At 33.8% G+C, this 26,222-nt stretch overlaps 1 protein-coding gene across 10 annotated transcripts in view; it reads left to right on the forward strand.

The window, feature by feature from the left end:
* LOC114326081 (rho GTPase-activating protein 21-B) overlaps nucleotides 1–26,222 on the forward strand; it is an 811,276-nt gene that overhangs the window by 276,040 nt on the left and 509,014 nt on the right. The window lies entirely within an intron of this gene.

Consider the following 26,222-nt stretch of genomic DNA (forward strand, 5'->3'; position numbering starts at 1 on the left):
TGTTGAATTCAATGTCGGAGATCAACTGTGTTCCTTGGTGAGTGGGATAAATACTCATTCGGATGCTGATTATCTCGTTTGATTGTTGAAAAATCTGGAGAGCAAGGAGGTCATGAAAGCATAGCCACATTGTTGTCTTATAAGAATAATCCTTTAGTAACTATTGCTGTTTGATGAAGTACTTGTGTTTGTGTTGTTGACAAAGAGTATAAATCCTCATTGTTTCCATCTATATTTTGTTATTTACTTATACATATTTAGAATTATTTAGGAAAAATAAAAAAGAACTGCATTTGTAGAAAATCTGGTAAATATGACAATTTTTATTTGCGTCAAATTAACCCATTTAGCGCCAAAGGTGCGAAAACGCACCATTTTTTTGTAGAATTTTTTTTTGGCAATTCGTTAATTTTTTTTATATCTTTGTATTTTTTAAGCAACCAGAAGATATAAGTGTAACTAAATTTAATTTTGTTTAATTTCCAAACTCATGCTTTCATCACAAAAATATTTTCTAAATGTCCGACATTTTCAATCCTTCGACGCAACTTTATTTTTACTGTAGTAATTTTATCGGCATAACATTTTTGTGGTCAAATAAATTAAAACATTATTTTTTTAACCTATTTGTACACCAATTGTTATAAAAATACAAAAAAAATAATTTCTGAGTCATCAAATCTCGTGTTTGAAAATAATGGTTCGATAACGAACCATTGGCGGAAGTCGACATATAATCCTGTCTGATCAGGAATAAGTTCAAGGTGATGCACAGACAGTAATTTGTTGGGATATTTCTTTATTATGTGTAAAAACACGTATCCACTATGCTTTCACTCCGAGCTCCTGCAACTGCTCCACATAGTGGACACGTTTGGCGCTCCCGGGCTGTGCAATTTTGCGCACTCTGCCTCGGCGCTCCAATTTGGGACGGTTTATATGTAAGGGAGCGCATACCGTATCGATTGGAGCAGTTGCAGGGAGCGCGGAGCGCAAGAAGTTCGTGAACATAGTGGATGGTTGGCGCTCTCGGGCGATGCAACAGTGTGCGCTCCGCCTCAACGGTCCAATAGGTGGCGGTTTATATGTAGAGGAGCGCATGCATGTAGATTGGAGCAGTTGCAGGGAGCGCGGAGCGCAAGAGGTTTGTAAACATAGTGAATGGTAGGCACTCCCGGACCGTGCAACAGTGCGCGCTCCGTCTCGGCGTTCCAATTGGTGTCGGTTTATATGTAGAGGAACGCATACCGTATCGATTGGAGCAGTTGCAGGGAGCGCGGAGTGCAAGAGGTTCGTGAACATAGTGGATGGTTGGCGCTCCCGGACCGTGTAACAGTGCGCCAAAGACCGTGCGGCAGTGCCTCGGTGGTCCAATATTACGAACATAGTGGATACGTACCTTTAGAAAGACGGTTATTCTGGTATTCCGTTTTGTTATAATCTAGGGTGGGGGAGGGGGGGGCTCCATAAGGGAGGATGTGTAGTGTTGTAGACAGTAGACAATATGTCGATTCGTCGAATTTATGCAACTGACACAGTGCAAGATACAGGATTGGAAAGTGTAAACTTCAAATATCTAAAATAATTTCTAAAAAGGATAGAGGGCCGTTCGACTTCATTTTTGACAAAGAAGCTGAAGAAGGTGTAGGCAATGTTCTAACCATATTATTTTTGTTTATGAAAACTTCCAGCTCCATTTACACTCGTAAATGTTTTGAGACTTTTCACAACAAATAAAATTGTGTATTTCAATTTTTATATCTCATTTCCGCCAAAGGTTCGAAAACGAACCATTTTGTTGTTGTGACACCTGCCATTATCAAAGTGTAAAAAATTTTTTTTACGAATGTTTAAGTTTATTTTACTCTAGTTAATCAAATATATTACATATTATTGCAGTATTTCTTTGCTTGGCGGTTAATGGGTTAAAGACCATTGTCCTTTCCTGTCGCGCATTAAATCACAAAATAAAGTCACCACAATGTTTCCAGAAAACCATTCTGGTGAGAGGCAAACAACCGTGGAGATTTCTTGATGGCTCCTGCTCCTATACTAAAACTAAAATCTAAAAGTACTCGAGACCAACAAAAACAAACAAAAATGAGAGATTCTAGGATTAAAAAATGAGAAAAAAATACATGCATGCCAAGTAAAATTTAATTAATTTAAAATATGAAGGTAAAAACAAATGCTAACAGAATGTCCTGATCCTGAAGCAGTGATTTTTTCTTCCCAATTTCTCACGCCTATTTCTTACAAGTCTTACGTTACTGCTTCCAACCATTTTTTTCTTTTCACGCCCTCTTCTTATTTCCCCATTTCTCCCCGGTTCAGTATTGTTTTAATATTTCGGTTCTCCGGCATTCGAATAATGTGACCAAGTATCAAGTCATCTAGCTATTTGGGGTCGTATTTTTGCCTTAATTTATTTTCCATATCCCTTCATTATTTCTATATATTATTGTCTTTTCGAAAAGTGGTCTGTATTCCGTCGAAAATAAATTTTTCTGGACACCCTCCCTTTTCTTGGGATCTACTTTCTTTTCTTCCTGCTGCTCCCCTTACCCTACCGTTCTGCCCCTTCGTCAGAGGCTATTTTAGTTCAAATCAGGCCCGAGGCACTACACAATTTTCGGACCCCTAAATATAATTTAATAATAATAAGTTTTTTAAATGTATTAATTATTAAATAGAAATATAGTTGCACCAGAAATTAAAATTATTATTAATAATAAATAAAATTTATATTTATATGATTGGAATAGATGATAAAGATCTGAGACTTCTATATTGGAATAGACTGAACATCTATATTGGAATCAAGAAGCTTCTATTCTGGTAGACGGCAAAGAAACAGACAAAATTTGCATTCAAAGAGGTGTTAGACAGGGTTGTGTGTTATCCCCAACTTTGTTTAACGTATACTCAGAAATAATTTTTAATGAAGCCTTGGAAGGACAATGTGGAGTTCGAATCGGGGGTGAAACTATTAACAACATCAGATATGCAGACGACACCGCGATCATGGCTGAAAATATCGAAGATCTTCAATTCCTTATAGATCGAGTCACTAGAGAATGCTCCAATAACGGACTTAACATAAATGCAACAAAGACAAAGTTACTTGTGGTTAGTAAACAAGACGTCGGCCCTATGCAACTAATTGTCAGTGATGAATCAATAACAAAATTTAACCATTTTAAATACCTAGGATGTTGGATAAACGAGACACTAAATCCGGATGAAGAAATTAAAACTCGTATAGAAATTGCAAGAGGAGCATTTATGAAACTTAGATCTATTCTGAGCAACTCTCAGCTGAACTTACAACTAAGAATCAAGTTCCTAAAATGTTATGTGTATCCTGTATTACTATATGGATGTGAAACATGGATCTTGAAGGTTAACATGATGAACAAATTAGAAGCCTTTGAGATGTGGTCGTATCGTAGAATGCTCAGAATATCTTGGGTTCAACGCATTTCAAACAGAGAAGTCTTAAACAGAGTAGGTCAAGCCGAAGGTGATTTAATGAAGATGATAAAAAAGAGAAAACTTGAATATCTGGGGCATATAATGAGAGGTAGCAGGTACAGGATGCTGCAGTTAATACTCAATGGAAAGATCGACGGAAAAAGAGGAATTGGTCGAAAGAAATATTCATGGCTCCGAAACCTTCGTCAATGGACTGGCTTATCAGCAGATCAATTATTACATGCCGCACAAGATCGAGAACGATATCGGCAAATTGTTATGGAAGCTACCCACGCCTAAAAATTTGGGCACGGTACTTAAAGAAGAAGAAGATATTTAAACCATTAAACATTGTTTAATATGTTTAATACATATGTCATTTCCTTTTGTAAATAATTTGGTTCTTGAATCATAAATGATAGACAGTTCTTGGACAAAAATTTAACGGTTGCTATTATTAGTTGAAGAACGTTTCTCCAATGTTCATTTTTTTAAATATTTTTTTTCATTAATATTACATTTTGTCCTGCTGTACTGCTTCTCTTGGCTAACGTACCAGTTGATGAAAAATGTCGCTCATGTTTCATGTTGAATAGCAGGTGTCTTAGTCCTACTGATACTTTTCCAATCCGGAGCACACTAGTTCGCTCCCAAGGTCAAAAAACCGTCTTAATTACATACTAGTTCGCTCCGAAAAGCATAGCCTAGTTCGCTCCCATTGTTAAGCGGATTAAGTATTTATCTATTAAGTTCTAGGAAAATTAATATCAGCAAAATTGGTACTGTGACTTTGTATTTTATATACAAATTATACAAAATATTGGTTGTTACATATTTATATAAATATATGAGACAGTGGAATTAGATTTTTTAGATTTAGCCCAATGAATGACCGTTTTTGAGAGTAATTTTCTTCGTTACGACGAATTTGCTTGAAAATTTGGTTTTAGGTTGTGCTTACCTTCACTTCAAAGTTAGACTTGTGCCGTTGGTTGCTTTTATCTACTTGGGTTGTAAAAGCCACCCCTTCTCATGGGTGAGAAAATATACTTTTGAAATAAGTCCAATAAATTGTCTAATTCTAAGCAACTTTTGTTCTAGTTTTTTAACTACTTTTCGAGTTATTAGCGAGTAACTGTTTATTTTTCGACAAAAAACACGTATTTGTGCGGTATTTCTCAAATAACTGAAAAAATAAGTATTTTGTTAAAAAATAATATGTTTAAAAAATACAGCTTGTTTAATTTTGCTGGGTATCAATTTCAATGGTTTTTCACACAAATTGTCCATTGCCTTCCTCTTAACACCATTACTTAAATTTTGCCGGTTTAACGCTGTTTTTGATAAACTTTCATGGGTGTGGTTATCACTATGTATATTCAAGTATACTGTTACAAATATTTAAAGTTTTAACAAATAAATGCTTTGCAACTTCTTTCTACACACTGCCGATGTTTGATATTATTAGCAAGCATTTTATGGAAGTTATACTTGTAATTGTCAATAAATAACATAGACTTCCCATTTCACTTATTTCAGATTTCTCCATCATGAACTAAAGACATTCAAACCGTAACTAAAGTAATAATGAAGAGATTTGCACCACCCCTCTATCTTATCATAAAATTTCAGGTGACTACTAATTACCAATCTTTTCAAAGAAATATATCCCTTGCAATTTCTTATACGTAAAAACCCAAGCAAATATTGAACAAGGGAATATGAGCTCCAACATCATAATACTTTAGTGATAATATTATTATGGTTACAATTTTAATATAATTTTATGTAAGAAGTAGTTTTATATTTAGGTAAATACAAAGTTTGAGAAATATTTATTACTTAAACATTTTATGAATAAAATGTATAACTGACCCTGGCTATTCATTATTATTCATTGTTAGTGTGACCAACTAGTCCGAAAAATCCGGGACATGGCCCGAAATAAAAAGTCGTGTCCCGGCGTCCCGGAGATCTTTCTCTGGATCTTGTCTTCAACTATCATGCATTCCTGGCCTTCTCTTCTTCTAGTTATATGGCCAAAATATCTCAGTATACATATTTTGGTTGATAGTTGTGAGTGTAGTTTTATCTACGTATGTTCTTCCAATATTAAATTATTTGTATGATATTCTGTCCATGGTATGCGCAAGAATCTACGGTAGACCCACATTTCAAATTCAATTATACGCTTCGAATCGTCTGTTTTGATGGTCCATATTTCAGACTGGAAGATGTTTTCAAACAATGGAATGGACAAACATGGGAATAAACATAAATGGAAAGAAACTAAACCACCTAAGATATGCAGACGATGTGGTAGTAACAGCATCAAGTTTTGAAGAACTACAAACCATTCTAACCGAGCTAGCAAATGAATCCGAACAAATAGGTCTAAAAATGAATTTTGCCAAAGCAAAAGCAATGACAAACACACAAGACAATAGAAACGTAATACTAAACGACACTACAATAGAAGCGGTTAATGATTATATATGAAGAGTACGGGGGAAAAACAAGGAATGTCACATTTTATACATATTGAGATAAACACCAATAAAGGTTTAATTCTTATGATATCTAAAAACTACTTAGGAGATTTTTAGCAAAATTCTACCAATTATTGGTCTATAATCTTAATATAATATTAATCTATATTAAGTTATTAATTTAATAATGCACCAGAAAACTTCTAACATTCCTTATTTTTGCCCAGTGGCGTGCGCGGACAATCCTGGTCCTTCGCCTGGATACAAATTCTTAAAAAATTTATATAGACTTATCTTTCTGGTTATTGTTCTGAATCGATAGTCTAGTCGATAGTACTCATTTTTTGCTACCACATGGCGAGAAAAGCCAAAATGCATGAAAAGTGACATTCCTTGTTTTTCCCCTGTACTCTTCATATATTTGGGACAGATAATAAAAATAAATAAAGAAAACCGGGCAGAGGTAAATTCCTCACCAACCAGTAAAAACATATAATCCGACAGGTATTTTCCTCACCAAATTTAAGAGTTCCTATTAATCCGGTAGGTATTTTCCTCACCAACTAACTCAGGTAATAAAATAAAAATATAGATGTAATTTAAGAATGATTATTATGAAAGCATCCAAAATGCGAATAATAGACATTAAATTACTTACATTATAATAATAGTTTATAATATAGATAATAAGCAAAATGTATAAATTATTATTTAATATTTACTATTATACTAAGAGACACACTTTACAAAATCCATTTCATTTGATTAGACTGATATTAATAAATTTTCTACATTTATTTTTCAATTTCAGTTTAACTTCTTTATCTTTGATAGGTTTAGCAATATCTTCTTAGGGTGCCTGTCCGTTCCGAACGTTGGCAATCATTCTGGCTATGATGACTTTGTTAGTTGCTATACGGAATAGTTGAGTTGAGGTCTTTCTATACCATGCTCTCAGGTTAGCAAGCCAGGATATTCTTCTTCGTCCTGGGGTCCTTTTTCCTTCAATTTTACCTTGTAAAATGCACTGAGTAGCTGGTATCTGCCTTGATTTCTCATTATATGCCCTAAGTACTGCAGCTTACGGCCCTTCACGATGTTGACTAAATCTGCGGTTGTGTTCATCCTCCGTAGTACTTCTTCATTGGTGACTTTGTCTGTCCATGGTATTTTCAAGATCCTTCTGTACAGCCATAGCTCAAAAGCTTGAAGTTTCGATAGAGTTTCCGCCTTCAAGGTCCACGTTTCTACTCCGTATAAAAGCACTAAGTACACGTAACATTTAAGGAGCCTTATCTTTGTTTTTAGAGTGATGTCATGGCTCTTGAACACAGAGCTCATAGTCAAGAATGCACTTTTTGCCTTTCCGATGCGACATTTAATCTCTTGAGTATTGTCCCACGACTCATTGATTATAGTGCCCAAATAGTTGTATTGTGAGACACGTTCAATTCTCATTTGGTTCACATACAGATTTACTCCAGTTATGGCAAGTTATGGCAGTTATTATTAGCAATATGCAAACTTTAAATTTTAACAGACTTAACAGACTTTTAACATATATGGATGAATGCGTATTATAAAACGATGAACTAAAATGCGACTGAAGAGATTGGCAAGCATTCGTAGTACGAATAACCGAAGAATTTACCTCTGCTCACAAATATGGGGAGAATATGGTATTTTCGTCTACATAAGTTTCAACTAAATAATCAACATATTATCTAAAATTTCATTTTCTAGTTTGCATGACATTAAATCAAACACAAAACAATCTGATACGTCTTCTGGTTTTATATATAATATGTAAGGCCAAAAGTCTGTTTGAGCCACTTACCTGCTTCAGAATCATTTTGTATATTCTGATGTTAAATCAAGAGACTGAATTTTTCTATACCAAGCTTGGTGTAGGTGAAATCTACAACCATGTATTTCAGTGTTCGGACACATTTGAATGATTGCATTATGTATAGCCTTTTCACAATCTACAAAAATTTTACTAGGATTGATTGGTGGGAGGGGCGATCAAAAATCTTCAAAAATTGCGTTACGTAATACGTGAACGCCCCATTACGGTGCGTTACATAGGGGGGACGGCGGGGGCAAAAATCTTCAAAAATTGCGTTACGTAATACTTGAACGCCCCCAAACTCAATTTTGAGAGCTTTAAAAATTTCTGATTTTAATAAATAAAAAAATTGTTGTAAGTTCGGTTTTTTGTTTGGCAGTAAACAGTATATCTAATAAAGATATAATGCCCATAGACATAATGCTCATTATAATGCCCATTACTTAACCCAAGACTAGTGAATAATTGCAAATAATATGTGGTACAGTAATGCCCGGTTGCACCAACAGATCTTAAGCTTAAGTCGAGAATATCATAAGAATTAATATAATATAATTATAATATATTACAATAAGAATACCATAATATAATAATAGATATAATTGATACGAAGGTAAGAATCTAAAATTATGGTGCAACGTAAGTGATACTCAAGGAGGCTCTATCTATAAGTAGAGCTTAGCTAAGCTGGAGCTTAAGATATGTTGGTGCAACCAGGCATAAGAAATGTACCATACATACAAGAGGGGCAACATTACGAAATAAATTCATTTTCTCTAAAATGGACGATTTTGGAGAAAAATGTCGAAACAGGTGGATTTTTATTTTTAAATTACAATTTTTTGGCCTATATTTCATACTAGTGATGTCATCAATCTGAACGTGATCACGTAGTCGATAATTTTTTTAAATGGGAATAGGGGTCGTGTTGTAGCTCATTTGAAAGGGTGTTTAATTCTCTCTTCGGTAATATAAACATTAACATATTTATTTGTAGAGGGTGGCCAAAAAATAATTCTTGGATTAAATTAATTGACACAAAAAGAAGAATGTATTTAATTTATTTGACTCAAAATACATTATATTGCTGCCAGAGAATAGAAAAAAATTATGTTTAAATGTAAAAATTATGTTTAAAATTATGTAAAAAAATGTTTATTTGGCAAATAAACATTGCTTTTCGCTTAAATTAAATGTTCGAATTGCCTAGAGGCAGGTGAGAGGTTGTTTGAGATTTAATTTAAGTGAAAAGAAATGTTTATTTGTAAAATAAACATTTTTTTCTACTTGCTACTCTGACAGCAGTACAATGGATTTTTAGTTAAATAAAGAACATACCTAAATTCTTCTTTCTGCGTCAATTAATTCAATTCAAAAATTATTTTTTTGGTCACCCTGTATAAATAATGATTATATTATTGAATAGAGAATTATTTTACCTTTCAAATGAGCTACCAAACGTGACTAGTATGAAATATATGCCACACAATTTTAATTTAAAAATAAAAACCGACCTGTTTCGGAATTTTTTTCCAAAATCGTCCATTTTAGAGAAAATTAATTTATTCCATAATTTTTACCCTCTCTGTATAAAATTCAATGTGGCTAAAAGTCTTATATTTGTTTCACAACTAAATACAATTATCTTGCTTTTGACACAGTTTATAAAGAGAAAATTTTCCCCCTTGGTTGTTTTTTGAGCACAGCTCTTCACAAATTCTTGAACCTCATCAATATTAGAAGGAGGTTGACCAGGCATCATTTTTCGTCGATAAATATATAAATATATTTTCTTATGTAACTGACATCAATCGTAGTAATTGTTTCAGTCAAATTACCTGCAAGCTCTTGACGTATAATTTTTGCTGGTTTTTCAGTTAGATTCTCTTCGGATTTACGTTTATACAAGAGTTAGAAACAATTTTTAGAAATATCTTCTGACGATCTTGTTCATGATTATGTTGTAGGCTACTTCGAGATATTGTAAAATTTGCACCAATAGTAAACAATTTCGCACTACAAGTTGTTTCATTACACCTCCAGAACACTTCTTCACTTCTTAAAACTTTCATTTTATAAAAAATTAAATTTTCAAATACCAATAAAGGTTTACCGCAATTACTTTCTATTAAACATGCCATTTTTGTCAAAATTCCAATTGTGACTAAAAATAAAATACTATAATCAATTAACTAATTATTATTATAGGTACCTACTGTAATTTTATAGTAGATAAATAATTCCCTGAATGCCTTTTAGTAAAATCTACCTGAAAAAACCATTTCGGTTTTGGTGAGGAAAATACCTGTGGGATTATAACATACCCTTCCAAACGTAGGTAAAAAATTATTTTGGTGAGGAAAATACACCCGCCGAGAAAACCAAACAGCGGAGGTAAAAAAAGGGTCAGATTAGCCTGGGCAGGGATTTGGAAAATTAAAATGGGTCCTAAAGAATAAAAAAATACAACAATACTTAAAAACAAGAGTGTTTGACCAGTGCGTACTCCCAATTCTCACATAAACATGCCAAACATGGACCTTGGCCAAGGCAAACATGGACAAAATGATGAGACAAAAAGAGCCATGGAGAGAGCAATGTTAGGAGTAAATTAACAGACAAAAAGCAAAACAACTGGGTAAGAAATAAAACAAAAGTCAAAGACGCAGGACAACATATAGCCAGGCTAAAATATAGACAATAGGTGGAATACCACGATACAACAATGGAGACCATGGACAGGAAAGAGAGCAAGAGCACGACCCAGATGAGATGGAGAGACGACATTAAAAAGATAGGAGGAACGCACTGGAAGAAGGCACTGGGCAGAAGCGAATGGAGGAAACTGGGGGAAGCCTATGTTCAAAATTGGACGAATTAAAGGGCAAAAGAAGAAGAATATTTCAGAAGCGTAGGTGGCGATAGGAAATATGAATGCTCGAACAAGACGTATCTGACAATAGCGTGAATAAATTCGTTGATAACGGATTGCCTTATTTTGACCTTTATTTATTGTGAACTATTTTGAAATCTTTCTTCCATTGTTTGTTATTACCAAATTTTTTATGTTCATAAGCATCATTCGAGCTCTAGCGTCACTAGCCTTATACGTTTTTCTGCAATTTCTAATGTTTTTTCTAAAATTGATAAATAACATAATGCATTTCTAAATTTTGTTCGTAACTATTATTTTGAATTAATGTTAACGTCCTTATTTCTTCCTGGTCTTAACCATACGCGGTATTCTCCGATAACTTTGTTTTCATATTTCATTAATCTTTTCTCAATAGTTTTTGCAAGTATTTTATAGAGTACATACTTCTAACAGTGCTGTACCTCTGTCCTTTTCGTACCTACTCCGTTGTGTTGCCTTTTTTTTTAGATCGGAACAGTAAGAGCGCTATTCCATTGCTTCGGCATTTCTTTCTTTTACCAAACTGCTATTTTCAAGCGGGTTATCCTTTGTTTCAGGTCTCTTATTATTTCTTTAACTTCATTCAGAGTTGGTTTTTCACACGTCCTCTCTTCATTTTCTTGCCAATTCTCATTTCCCTCTGGTACCTGTTGTTGGTCTGTATTTAACAGATCTTCGAAGTAGTTAGCCCATATGTTTTAATTTTTGTGTAGTTTCTCCTATCTCTCTCCTGCAGACCTATAGATCCTAAAGACATAAGTAAATATCTAGCTTATACAGACGATAATGTTATGACATCAATAACTAAGAAGAAACTGGAGAAAAAAGGGAAACTACTAAGCCGGCCAGTAAAAGGAAAACAGAAAAAAAAAAAGAAATAGAGTAGACCGCTTAAAAAACCAAGTCTGCTAATCTTGAATAAATTCTCACAATATAATAGAAAATTTCTACGATATTTCGTTGTCTTTTTGAATTTTTTCACCGGTGAAAGTTTGCAACGAAACGAAGGATTTGGTTCGTTTAGCCTACCGGTGAAAAAATTAGTAACGCTAAAAATGAAATGTGGGATTCCTTTATATTCTACTTCCTGTTCCACTACGATTTGAAACAATTACTTAATGGTTATTTAATAGGCGTAAATGTTTATTGTACTCCGCAATTTCTACTTTCCTTTTCGTTTTTGGGTCATTAAGGGTTCGTGTCAGTTGAAAACAAAAAGTAGTTGCCACCAATCTGCGACTGATATTTTTTTAATACTATTATAGAGATGGTAGGCTTACCGTAAAAAAAGGAAGACGATGGCTTAGTGTGAAAACCTAGTATCTCATTTTACAGAAAATTTTACATGAGTGACTTTAAACTGAATTTCTGCATACTCTAACCCAAAATATATGTGAAAAATGTATGTGTAATGATCTAAACATACTCAGAATCAAAAATATGTAAAGATAGTTTTTTTGTTTTAAGTTATAGTATGCAGAAATTAAGTTTAAAGTCTCTCCTGTAAAATTTTCTGTGAAATGAGATACGAGGTTTTCACACTAAGCTATCGAAGAGGCTCATTTTCGTTTTGCTTTTCGCTCAATTTGTGTTTTTCATATTTAGTCGAGGAAATGAAGCATTTTGGCTCGCAATTTTTTCGTCCAGCATGGATTTACTTGAAATTTTCACAGAAGGTAGGGAATAGCCCAAGAATCATTTTCTATATCATGCGGCTGTACGCTAAAACATTGGGGGTGGTTGCCACCCCATCTCGGGGTTGGGAATTTTTTATTACACTTTAACCTTGTAAATCGATGTAAAAACTAATTCTAAGAAAAAAATTTTTTTTACATTTTCTTCGTAAAACGAAAAAATAATTTTTCGAGTTATTCGCGCTTGAAAGTACAGTTTTTCGTCGAAAAAATCGACTTTTTTGGAGAGTTTTTTGAGAATACCTCGAAAAATATTTAATCAAAAAACTGCAGATATCAAAATTGTACCTTTTAGTAACACAAACTATTTTTTTTTCTATAATATCTTTAAGACCAATACAAACCGAGATACGGTATGTTAAAGGTTAGCTTTTTTCGTCAAATGCATAATTTGAAATATTCAAAGCCAAATAACGGGAAAACTTTGCATTTTTCGAAGAAAACTTAAATTATCTTTTTTCAAGTATATAATCAAATCTTTCAAAAAATAATAATAAAAAATTTATAACGTGAAAATGGAGCGACTTATGATCAAAAAAAGGTCGGTACCTGCTTTTCTCTACGAAAAATTCGGTGGAAATAACCCCCTAACTACCCTCCTAATTAAAAACTGGTCTTCACCTTTCTGAAATTCCTTGTATATTTGTATTGTCAATACACCCAAGAAGTTTGACCTAGTTAAAAGGCCTAATTTTAGAAAAATTAGAGTTTAAAGAAAATTTATTTTTTGCAATTTCGTTTTTTTCACCTTCTAATTCAAAATATCTCCGATAATGCTGGAGATACGAAAAAAATGATAGATTACTAAATTATAGACTTTTTAATAACTAAAATTATATTGTACATCTATTTTCATTACAGGTAATAGTACGCGAGATATACCTGTTTAAAACCTCTATTTACTAGCAAACACCGCCTTATTCGAACCCTTTAAACCCGCCCAAATTAAAAAGTAAGGGATCTAACGGAATTTAATTTACACAGTCTTATAGTTCTTCAAAAATCCTACAAAATCATTTTCGAAAAAACCTTTTATCGCCAAAAATGAAGGAGCTATGTTTATAAAACGAATTTATTTTTCGAAATATTTGAATAGTCCGCTTATAGTGGAGTCAATGAAGGTGGATATGAGTTATTACCTCAGATTTCGTTGAACCTCCATCGATTTTCATAAAAATTGGTGAGTGGTTAAAGGATACCTCAAGGAAGCCAACTTGCGCTTTTTGCATTTTAGGGGTGAAATACACCCCTTTTTTAAAAATTATTTTTTAGATTTCTGAAAGTGCAGTCACTGTAAGTTTTCACTTCCTATTTTGTTGAACCTTCATCGATTTTCATGAAAATCGGTAAATAGTTAGAGGATACCTCAAGCAATAAAAGATATATAGCATCAACTTGCTATTACTAGCTATTTGTTATACACCCCTAATTTTTTAAATTGTAAAAAAATGCAGATTTCCGCATTATGGCGCAAGTAATCTCGTTTAATTAAGAAAAATAAATATTTTTTTATATTTATGTGCATGAATTACATTTTTTTTAATTTTTCAAACCTTATAGCAACCAAAAATCCGAAAGTTAACAAGTCGAAAATCACGAAAACCTTATTCTTCTATATTTCTGAAAGTGTAGTCACTGAATGTTTTCACCCACGATTTCTTTGAACCTTCATCGATTTTCATGAAAATTGTTGATTAGTTAGAGGATACTTCAAAAACAAAAGTGATATGGCACCAAGTTGCGCTTTCTGCATTTTAGGGGTGAAATCCACCTTTTTTTTTTAATGATAAAAATGCAGATTTCAGCATTCTGGCTCAAGCAATCTCGTTTAATTAAGTAAAATAAATATTTTTTTACATTTATGTGCATGATTTATAATTTTTATTAATTTTTTTAAACCTTATAGCAACCAAAAATCAGAAAATTAGCAAATCGACAATCACGAAAAAAATTAATCTTTTATATTTCCAAAAAAGCAGTCACTGAAGGTTTTCACCCCTGATTTCGTTGAACCTCCATCAATTTTCATGAAAATTGGTAAGTAGTTAGAGGATACCTCAAGAAACAAAAATTATGTGGTACCAACTTGCGCTTTTATCCTGGGGGTGGATGTTACCCCTTCTCATGGGTGAACACTATTTTATTAAAAATAACCCCATAATTAGATAGAGGAGTAAATTCTAAGCAAACTTTCTTTTATCAATTTTATAAATTTTTTATTTAAATAATATTTCATAATTTAATAAAATATTATTGGTACAGTAAAACCTGACAATAACGGCCACTAAAAATAGAAAACAAATGGCCGTTATAGAAATGTGGCCGCTAATGCTAGGTTTCCTTTTCCACAAATACATAAAATATAATTGAAAATTTATTTATTTTAGTAATTAAAGCAAATCTAATTGAATATAATTCTACTAACAAACGGAACATACTAAAACTAAATTCAATTTACTACAATATAAAACAATATCTATACGAAAAAACAACTACAAGAAAAACAGAATTTTTGTTTGTTTTACATTTTTTTAGATAAACGAAACATACTAAAACTAATTTAATATAGGTAATACATAATATAAAACAACATACTCTAGCTACTACGAAAAATACGCTTATCGCTAAAGTATCGTCGTGCTTCCATGCTATATTCAACAAAACCAACTTGGTAGGGCCTTTAATTAGATATCGCAAATCACTTTGGCTGATTTTGTCTGCATATATATATTATGTTTGAGGAATCTCTTTTTTTTTGTGAGACTGGATATAGGACATTTCTCAAATATGAATTCACATTCATGGTCTATCGTTGCTATACAGGGATAATAATCTGTGCAATGTTATGGTACAGGCTACGTTAAATATAAAGTAAATGTGGAAGATATACACTGGTTATTCATTTCAATTTAATTTGATTGTTTTTTAATCGTTTACAATATTTAAAATAATTAAAGACATAAAGTTAGGGATTTAAAAAATAAATTCAGTTCTCACTGGTAGGGTGGGAAATAATAAAGTGCCATACAATAGCATTTCATTACAATGCTCATTACAGGCATTACAGGCTGCTCCGTTTGAGAAAACTCATACTCTCAAACTTTGAGAAAACACTCATTCAGTTTCGACCAACCCTGTATTAGCTAAAATTAAACGTTTTGCTAGATTAATTATTTTTAACAATAATAGATTATATTAAAAATCACTTGAACATAAATTGATTTTCTGATGTCAAATCACTACAATTATACAGGGGGTGAATATTGCTATGAAATTTGAAAATAAAAACGTAATTATCTTTTAAACTACTTCGTATAACATGACAAAACCTGATATTTTAAGAAATAAAACATAGAGGAGAATCCAAAAATGTAAAAATATATAGGGTGTTCCATTAAACAAAAGACAATTTTGTTTCACCCTGTCATTATGGGTGCCCCTGTATATTTGGAAATGTATTTAAATTCTCATATTATCTATGCCCCAATCTCACCTAAATAAACTTTTTTCGTATCTCCTACAACAAACGACTAATTGGACTTCCCCACAACCTGTATACATACAAAATCTCCACTATAAAATTTTTTCAAAGAAAATGTTATTGGTTTTTTTAAAATAACTCCGTTAAATTTTGAAACATGAGATTTATTCAAAAACCATTACAAAGCTAAGTAAAAGTTCTATAACACTGTATTAAACATAATTTTCTAAATCCTTTATTTTTTTTAAATACAAGGTGAAAGGGCCCCGGTTACATGGTTCTCGCAGTAAAATTTAGGTTTTAAATGTTTCTATCTCGGTTATTTTTGTCGTAAAAAATATTAAAAAAAGAAAAAGCTTAAATAAAGTTAAAACTAAAATTTTGTTCTGTGCCATTTTTTAAGTATATCGAGTATTTTTGGAGTTATTATCAAAAGAAAATAAAATTCACGAAAATTTGAAAAATTCTAATTTTTTTAATCGTATTTTTTTTCAAAAATATGCATTCTAAACCGGTCAAAATTGTTGAAGTTATTACTCATGTTAAAATAAATAAAGTTTTAAATGGGTTACTATAAATTCTAATTTTTGTGGAAATGACGTATGTTTCATTTTTCATTCTTCCCTAAAAAATCTGAAAGGGTCCTCTTATTTCCATCATAACTTGCTTAATTTTGATGCTATCGACTTCTTATATAGCTTTTTGATAGTTACCTTTAAGTAGTTTATTAAAATGTTTAATATCTATATTTAACAAAGTGCATCGTTTTCCTGTTATTTAAGCTTGAATACTAAGATTTGAGTACTCGCGGAAAAAAATATACATTCAATTGCATATAACTCACTTTGTATATGTAATAAAGGATTTTTCGAATAGGGAGCTTATTTATTTTTATATTATCTTCGATTTTGGTAATAACAACTTTTTTGAAGAAACTTATGGTTTTTGAGTTATTTATGAAAAACTGCTTTAAAACATGGATTTTTTTCAGGAAAAATCAAAACTTTTGATCTTTAATAACTCAAAAACTATTGATTTATTGAAATAACTTTATATAACAAATTTTACTTATAATTTGTCCCTCTATCGATTAGTGGTATTATTTTTAATAAAATAATTTCCACCCCCGAGAAGTGGTTTCATCCCCCCCAGGGTAAAAGCGCAAGTTGGCACCACGTCACCTTTGTTTCTTGAGGTATCCTCTACATACTTACCAATTTTCATGAAAATCGATGGAGGTTCAACGAAATCGGAGGTGAAAACCTTCATTGACTCCACTATTATGGAACATTTTCAATGCGTGTATAATACCACAGATCTGGTTCGTATACTGGTAGATGACTTAAAAACTGTCTGTATTTGTACTTCTACATATTTGTAAATTCGTATTTTTGTGTAAATAAATGTTTTTGTAATTCATTAATTCTACTTTTTTTCTGTATAGATCTATTAAATTATCTACTTATAAAAATTGTCATGTTCTTAAGAGTGGTTTTTAAAGGTTGAAATATTATGATATTATATCCTAAAGCATAAAACAATCATTATTTTTAGCCAATCAAAACCAAATTTTACCCATATTAAAGTTTACAACGTTTTTATATAATTTTTGACAATAAGGGTAGTTTACACCCCTAAAAATAATCGACGCCCTTGAGCATGTTATAGAATATAAAGTACAGGGTGAGATGATCCTAATCCCAAATTTTCAATTTGCATCAGAGAAAAGTAATTAAATCACCCTCAAGATCCATCACCCTCCCCCCTCACCTGTCACAAAACTCTTTTAAATTTGTAACGCGTACGCTAATATACAAAAATATTTAGCTCCGTGAAGTTAGCCCGAAAAAGTCGGGAAAAAAAATGCGATTGATGCCATTCGTTTGTCCATTGATTGTCCACGTTTGTCCACCATTTTATTTCGTTAGTCCACCCATCAATTCTTTTTTATAAACAAAATTTTTTTTCGGGCTAACTTCACAAATCCACAAATTTTCGAAAATTTAAAAAAACTCTTGCTATATTGTTTGTCCATCGTTTGTCCATGTTTGTCCACCACATAATTTTTTTTTGTCCACCCTCTGAAACAACCCCCTGTTAATTGTAATTATTTTTTTATTTCTTAATTCGGGCTAACTTCACGTTCTCTTAAATTGGCATTTAAACGTTAATTCAGGTGCAGAATCACAACTAAGCGTTTGTCCACCCCTTTGCAGCATTTGTCCAACCCCTTAAAGTGCGAAACAACCCCCCTGTTAATTGTAATTATTTTTTTATTTCTTAATTCGGGCTAACTTCACGTCCGTTTAAACATGTATTTTAAAGTTAAATCGGGTGAAGAATCACAACTACCCGTTTGTCCACCCCTTCGCAGCGTTTGTCCAGCCCCTTAAAGTGCGAAACAACCCACTCGTTAATTGTAATTATTTTTTTAATTCTTAATTCGGGCTAACTTCAAGTTCTCTTAAATAGGTATTTAAACGTTAATTCGGGTGCAGAATCACAACTACCCGTTTGTCCACTCCTTCGCAGCGTTTGTCCAACCCCTTAAAGTGCGAAACAATCCCCTCGTCAATTGTAATTATTTTTTTATTTCTTTATTCGGGCTAACTTCAGGTTCTCTTAAATGGGGATTTAAACGTTAATTCGGGTGCAGAATTACAACTAAGCGTTTGTCGACCCCTTAGCAGCGTTTGTCCAACCCCTTAAAGTGCGAAACAACCCCCCTGTTAATTGTAATTATTTTTTATTTCTTAATTCAGGCTAACTTCACGTCCGTTTAAACGTGTATTTTAAAGTTAATTCGGGTGAAGAATCACAACTACCCGTTTGTCCACCCCTTCGCAGCGTTTGTCCAACCCCTTAAAGTGCGAAACAACCCCCCTGTTAATTGCAATTATTTTTTATTTCTTAATTCGGGCTAGCTTCACGTTCCCTTAAATGGGCATTTAAACGTTAATTCGGGTGCAGAATCACAACTACCCGTTTGTCCACCCCTTCGCAGCGTCAGTCCAACCCCTTAAAGTGCGATACAACCCCCCTGTTAATTGTAATTATTTTTTTATTTCTTAATTCGGGCTAACTTCACGTCCGTTTAAACGCGTATTTTAAAGTTAATTCGGATGAAGAATCACAACTACCCGTTTGTCCTCCCCTTCGCAACGTTTGTCCAGCCCCTTAAAGTGCGAAACAACCCCCTAGTTAATTGTAATTATTTTTTTATTTCTTTATTCGGGCTAACTTCACGTTCTCTTAAATGGGTATTTAAACGTTAATTCGGGTGCAGAATCACAACTGCCCGTTTGTCCACTCTTTCGCAGCGTTTGTTCAACCCCTTAAAGTGCGAAACAACCCCCCTGTTAATTGTAATTATTTTTTTATTTCTTAATTCGGGCTAGCTTTTAAATGCCCATTTAAGGGAACGTGAAGCTAGCCCGAATTAAGAAATAAAAAAATAATTACAATTAACAGGGGGTTGTTTCGCACTTTAAGGGGTTGGACAAACGCTGCGAAGGGGTGGACAAACGGGTAGTTGTGATTCTGCATCCGAATTAACGTTTAAATGCCCATTTAAGGGAACGTGAAGCTAGCCCGAATAAAGAAATAAAAAAATAATTACAATTAACGAGGGTGTTGTTTCGCACTTTAAGGGGTTGGACAAACGCTGCGAAGGGGTGGAAAACGGGTAGTTGTGATTCTGTACCCGAATTTACGTTTAAATGCCCATTTAAGGGAACGTGAACCTAGCCCGAATTAAGAAATAAAAAAATAATTACAATTAACTAGGGGGTTGTTTCGCACTTTAAGGGGTTGGACTAACGCTGCGCAGGGGTGGACAAACGGGTAGTTGTGATTCTGCACCCGAATTAACGTTTAAATGCCCATTTAAGAGAACGTGAAGTTAGCCCGAATAAAGAAATTAAAAAATAATTACAATTAACGAGGGGGTTGTTTCGCACTTTAAGTGGTTGGACAAACGTTGCGAAAGGGTGGACAAACGGGCAGTTGTGATTCTGCACCCGAATTAACGTTTAAATGCCCATTTAAGAGAACGTGAAGTTAGCCCGAATAAAGAAATAAAAAAATAATTACAATTAACGAGGGGGTTGTTTCGCACTTTAAGGGGTTGGACAAACGCTGCGAAGGGGTGGACAAACGGGTAGTTCTGATTCTGAACCCGAATTAACGTTTAAATGCCCATTTAAGAGAACGTGAAGTTAGCCCGAATAAAGAAATTAAAAAATAATTACAATTAACGAGGGGGTTGTTTCGCACTTTAAGGGGTTGGACAAATGCTGCGAAGGGGTGGACAAACGGGTAGTTGTGATTATGCACCCGGATTAACGTTTAAATGCCCTTTTAAGACAACGCGAAGTTAGCCCGAATAAAGAAATTAAAAAATAATTGCAATTAACAGGGGGGTTGTTTCGCACTTTAAGGGGTTGGACAAACGCTGCGAAGGGGTGGACAAACGGGTAGTTGTGATTCTTCACCCGAATTAAGTTTAAAATACGCGTTTAAACGGACATGAAGTTAGCCCGAATTAAGAAATAAAAAAATAATTACAATTAACAGGGGGGTTGTTTCGCACTTTAAGGGGTTGGACAAACGCTGCGAAGATGTGGACAAACGGGTAGTTGTGATTCTGCACCCGAATTAACGTTTAAATGACCATTTAAGATAACGTGAAGTTAGCCCGAATAAAGAAATAAAAAAATAATTACAATTAACTAGGGGGTTGTTTCGCACTTTAAGGGGTTGGACAAACGCTGCGAAGGGGTGGACAAACGGGTAGTTCTGATTATGCACCCGAATTAACGTTTAAATGCCCATTTAAGAGAACGTGAAGTTAGCCCGAATAAAGAAATTAAAAAATAATTACAATTAACGAGGGGGTTGTTTCGCACTTTAAGGGGTTGGACAAACGCTGCGAAGGGGTGGACAAACGGGTAGTTGTGATTCTGCACCCGAATTAACGTTTAAATACCTATTTAAGAGAACTTGAAGTTAGCCCGAATTAGGAATTAAAAAAATAATTAGGTTATACAATTAACGAGGGGGTTGTTTCGCACTTTAAGGGGCTGGACAAACGCTGCGAAGGGGTGGACAAACGGGTAGTTGTGATTCTTCACCCGAATTAACTTTAAAATACACGTTTAAATGGACGTGAAGTTAGCCTGAATTAAGAAATAAAAAAATAATTACAATTAACAGGGGGGTTGTTTCGCACTTTAAGGGGTTGGACAAACGCTGCGAAAGGGTGGACAAACGGGCAGTTGTGATTCTGCACCCGAATTAACGTTTAAATGCCCATTTAAGAGAACGTGAAGTTAGCCCGAATAAAGAAATAAAAAAATAATTACATTTAACAGGGGGGTTGTTTCGCACTTTAAGGGGTTGGACAAACGCTGCGAAAGGGTGGACAAACGGGTAGTTGTGATTCTGCACCCGAATTAACGTTTAAATGCCCATTTAAGAGAACGTGAAGTTAGCCCGAATTAAGAAATAAAAAAATAATTACAATTAACAGGGGGTTGTTTCAGAGGGTGGACAAAAAAAATTATGTGGTGGACAAACATGGACAAACGATGGACAAACAGTATAGCAAGAGTTTTTTTAAATTTTCGAAAATTTGTGGATTTGTGAAGTTAGCCCGAAAAAAAATTTTTGTTTATAAAAAAGAATTGATGGGTGGACTAACGAAATAAAATGGTGGACAAACGTGGACAATCAATGGACAAACGAATGGCATCAATCGCATTTTTTTTCCCGACTTTTTCGGGCTAAGTTCACGGACCTAAAATATTTGTATATTTTTACAACGATAATTTCGACAGGAAGACCATCAACTACATGTTGGATTGTATTGTGAACGATCTGGGCGATGTGTGCTCAAAAAATTACATTCTTTTAACTCGTTGAGTTCATCTCTTGTCATCAGTGCGATCACTCCCGTAATGATCGTTTCGCACTTACTACGCGCAGACCCGAATTAGGGCTCAAACAGCTTGGATATTAGTTTTGAGAAGAAATCAGATGTTTTAAAACTTATATGCATTGTTGTATGGAATGCAAAGTTAGCTTCTTTAGCAGCAATGGAAAGTTAATTTTCGATGGGTTCGGCATATTTTGAAAAACGATGTTATGGTAGATGAACTTGCAATGGCACTTGCGCTGGCCTTTTTTCGAGCACTTTAGATGGTCCTTGATAAATGGCCAATTCAACAACATTCAAATTCAAGACAACATACCAGATTTGCTCCTGGGACAATGAGCACATAGTACAAGGGAAATATGCATCAATAATCATGAAAGAAACATGAAAAAGAGAAAAGTCAGAGAATCAGCCCTCATCCTACTTAACGAAGAAAAATGTGTAGCAAATCCACAACAAGAACATACCAACAACAGCGGAGTAAAGAAAGACGAAGAACAAATCATCGACAATCTCATACACCATACATCTCTCTCTTCAATCCTGACCCTCCGGAGGGAGTGTAGGGGTCGACGTGATGTCGTGTATTGTCCGTCTCCAAAGATCTCTGTCTCTGGTCATTTATTTTAACTCATGCGTAGGTCTTTTGCATCTTGTTGGGGATCTACCTCGTGATCTTCGGCCTTCCACCGTTCCTTGTATAATGAGAATTTCCATGTTTTCTGTGTTTGCTCTCAACACATTTAATAACACTAAATAACATTTATTTAATTTATGGAGATGGACATTAATTGTTGGAGATGGACATTACTGGAGAGTCGTTGGCTAACTTTTAGCTCTCTTAAAATTGAATTAGGTATTTGTTCTACGGTCGGTCCAAGGAATTCGTAGCATTCGTCTCCAACAAAACATTTCAGTGGCGTCTATCTTTCTTCTTTCCAATTGTCTTAGCGTCCAAGATTCATCCGTAGGTCGGTATTGGGAATATTAAGCAGTTGATCAACCACATCATTAACGCTCTTGAAATTTGACAGTCCTTCCATATTGTGGTCATTTTTGCTGTGGCAACTTTTGCTAGATTACATCTATGTTTTATTTCTTCCTGTAGTGACCCTGTATTTGTGATCAATGACCCCAGATATAATTATGAGCTCACAACCTCAAACCGGTCAATTGAGTTTATGTGTGGATGATTCTTATATAGTCTATCCACTATCATGACCTTTGTCTTTGATATGTTTAATTGCAGACCAAATATTTGACTTTCGTTTTCGACCAGTCGTATAAGATCAATCAGCTCTGCTTGAAGATTTGCAAGAAGGGCTGTGTCATCTGCGAAACGTAAGTTGTTTATTTTATGATTATGTATTGAGATGCCTTTTTCCCATGCTTCAAGTGCTCTTCTCATAATATGCTCCCCTTATAATAATATATTGAATAATTGTGGAGATAGTATACATCCTTGTCTGGCACCCCGTTCTGGTTGAAATTTGTTTGAAAGTGTGTTTGAACACCATGCAGATGCAACACACAATACACGAACACACATATATGTACAACATTTAAAAAGCCTAATTTACACAATCACATCTATGTTACAGTTTACACAAACAAAATTGTATTCTCTGTATTTTGTATCTTTCTTATTTTTGTTGCGTTTTGTTTTGCACAGTTTCTTCTATTTATTTATTTTGATTTTTACCTCATTACTTCACCATGGTGTTAGTTTCTCTTAGTGATATCGTAATTTCATATCTTTAGCCCTGGGTAATAGCATCGAACAATTTTTTTAACCACACACTTGTAGCCTACAAGATCTAGGTAAAGGATATCCAGTTGTGAAAAAGTATACATAACCTAATAAAACTAGGTTATACAATCTTCCCATAATGTTTTAAAATCATATTTTTCGAGAACGATTTCTGGAGTTGAAATCGAAACGTCAAACATTAGTAATTAAAAAATTTAATTTTCATTGCACCATTAATTATGGCTCAATCCCAGATACAGTGGCGGATCTACAGGGAGGGAAAAAGGGGAAATTTCCCCCCTAACAATGTCCAAAATTAAAGAAAAAAATTGTTGAAACATAAAAATATATTAGCTGACATGAAACTTAAATCACAGACAGACAAATTCAACCCAATAAACACGCTAGTTAGAAAAATTAAGGGAACTTAATGCATATAAGTTCTTATTTACGTCTTTTATGTAGTTTGGGTATGTCTTTTTATGTCTTTTGGTTGGTGTTTCATTGAAAGTTCCCCCTTAAGGCAAATATCCCCTCCCAAGGCCAATTTCTAGATCCGCTACTGCCCAGATAAATATAATAGTTAAATTAGACCTATATATTACATTTTTATAATTTATAATATTTCTTCATAGCAGATCCTGTGGATGACTGATGACTATGACGCACCAATGAACGCACTACTTCACAATTTTTGTTTCCATGACATTTATATGGATTATAAATATGTAATCCAAATATTTGTTTACACCGTCTACCATTTACTCGGGAAAGTAAATTTCAGATAACATATCAAGAAATGAGTAACAATCCGCATTGTTTTACATTTTACAACATTAAAATATACTATATAGGTGTGAGAAAACAGACATGAGTGACCTTGCTTATGTTCGTATGGTAATTTTTCAATTAGATTGAACTTGGATATATCTTTTGGTTTCGAGTGGGATGCTTATTTTATTTATATTGACTGGTTTCGTGATTGGCAAGGATGGTTAATGGAATGTGACGACATCACTTTCAGTTTCTGACGATTTCTCATCGAAAATAATACGAATTACAAAGTTTTTAAGGCGAGTCCAAACGTATAAGCTTGACTGTCAATTGTGACATAGGGCTAAAAGACATTAAAAAAAGATCAAAGAAGACATTGGATAAAGAAGTTGTTTTTAATTCGTAACAAAACTCTATATGGACAGTTTTCCTTTTTGAAAATTTCACTCGAATGTCTGCAGAAGACTTTGAAAAAGTCTTCCTAGTAGGTCCTACAATTGAAAGAAAAATACAACAGCAAACCATTTAGACATTATATTTCATCCTTTCCTAAAAAAGTAGAGTAATTATCATTAGTTTTGGTAAGAATTTTGAAAACAATTACTTCGAAACGGGTACTTTTGCTGACGCAAACTTCAAACTACAAACTTTTTGGGAAACTACAAGCGACGGGTACTTTTGCTGAACTGGCACGCAAACTATCAATATTTTTCTTTGGTTCTTCGGAGGTACACCCTACTTCTTCAGCCATGAATATCCATGCATCATTTTTTATTTTATTGTAATATTGCCCTGGTTTTGAATTCCATAAAACAGGAGAGTGTTCATATAAGTGAATCAGATTAAACATTTTCCTCTGTTCCATTTCATTTTTTAAGTGCAGAACGCACATAATTTAATGCTGATAAAAATAACGGTTCCAAAAAGTGTGACACTGGTGTGTGTCCAATACCAAATATTCAGAATTAATATCCGATATTGAACAGTATATTTTTATCACCCGTACATCACATGAACCAATTTGTTATCATATTTAAACATGTGCGGGATATTTCATTTGTTTAATTGTTGCAATTTGTAAACAATATTTTGGCAATGGACATTTAATTTAGCTGACTAAGTAAAACCTTTTGTCGTGTGGGCTAACCAATTCATGTTGCCAACAAGAGATAATACATTTTAGAATTATTCTCAAGAATCACTTCAACCAGGCCAGAAGTGTCTTCTGTCACTAGCTTCAATCATTAGAATCAATATGTAGCATCAAATAGAGTCTTCAACTAATTCGCGTACAAGCAACATACCAGTACATCAAACGGTCTCTAGGGGTTGTAGGGTTTACTACCCTGGTGTCAGTCGATATCAATAAAATTGGTAAGTGCTATTGGTGTTTCAATAAACTGAAGATCATCCTCCACTGAGCCCGAATATTAGACATGGTCCTTCGAGCCGGATGTGCAACGGAGATCACGGAGTAGCACACTGCAGATAATTTCAGGAACTCAATACAAGAGACCGGAACAGAATAATAAGAGAAAAAGGATGGTGTGCGAACTGCCTAGCACATAAGAAATAAAAACAATGTCTCTCACAGCAGAGGTGTAGACAATGTGGCGGGGAGCACCACATAATGTTACATTATTGAAACACGGGCAATAGAACGAGCTCAAATGAGACGAATGGAGAACAAACACAACAAAGAAATGGAAGAGAATCGAACAATAGGAGAAATGGGTACCACTCGGACAGATACAGGGGAGGAAATAGTTATTCGAACAACGCCAGAGAACAAAATAACGGAAGGCGAGAAAATACGCAAGAAAACAATGGGCACAGGAACAGCAACACACAACACCGAGGTC

Source organism: Diabrotica virgifera, chromosome 4 (genome assembly GCF_917563875.1).
Source record: "Diabrotica virgifera virgifera chromosome 4, PGI_DIABVI_V3a".
Classification (NCBI taxonomy): domain Eukaryota; kingdom Metazoa; phylum Arthropoda; class Insecta; order Coleoptera; family Chrysomelidae; genus Diabrotica; species Diabrotica virgifera.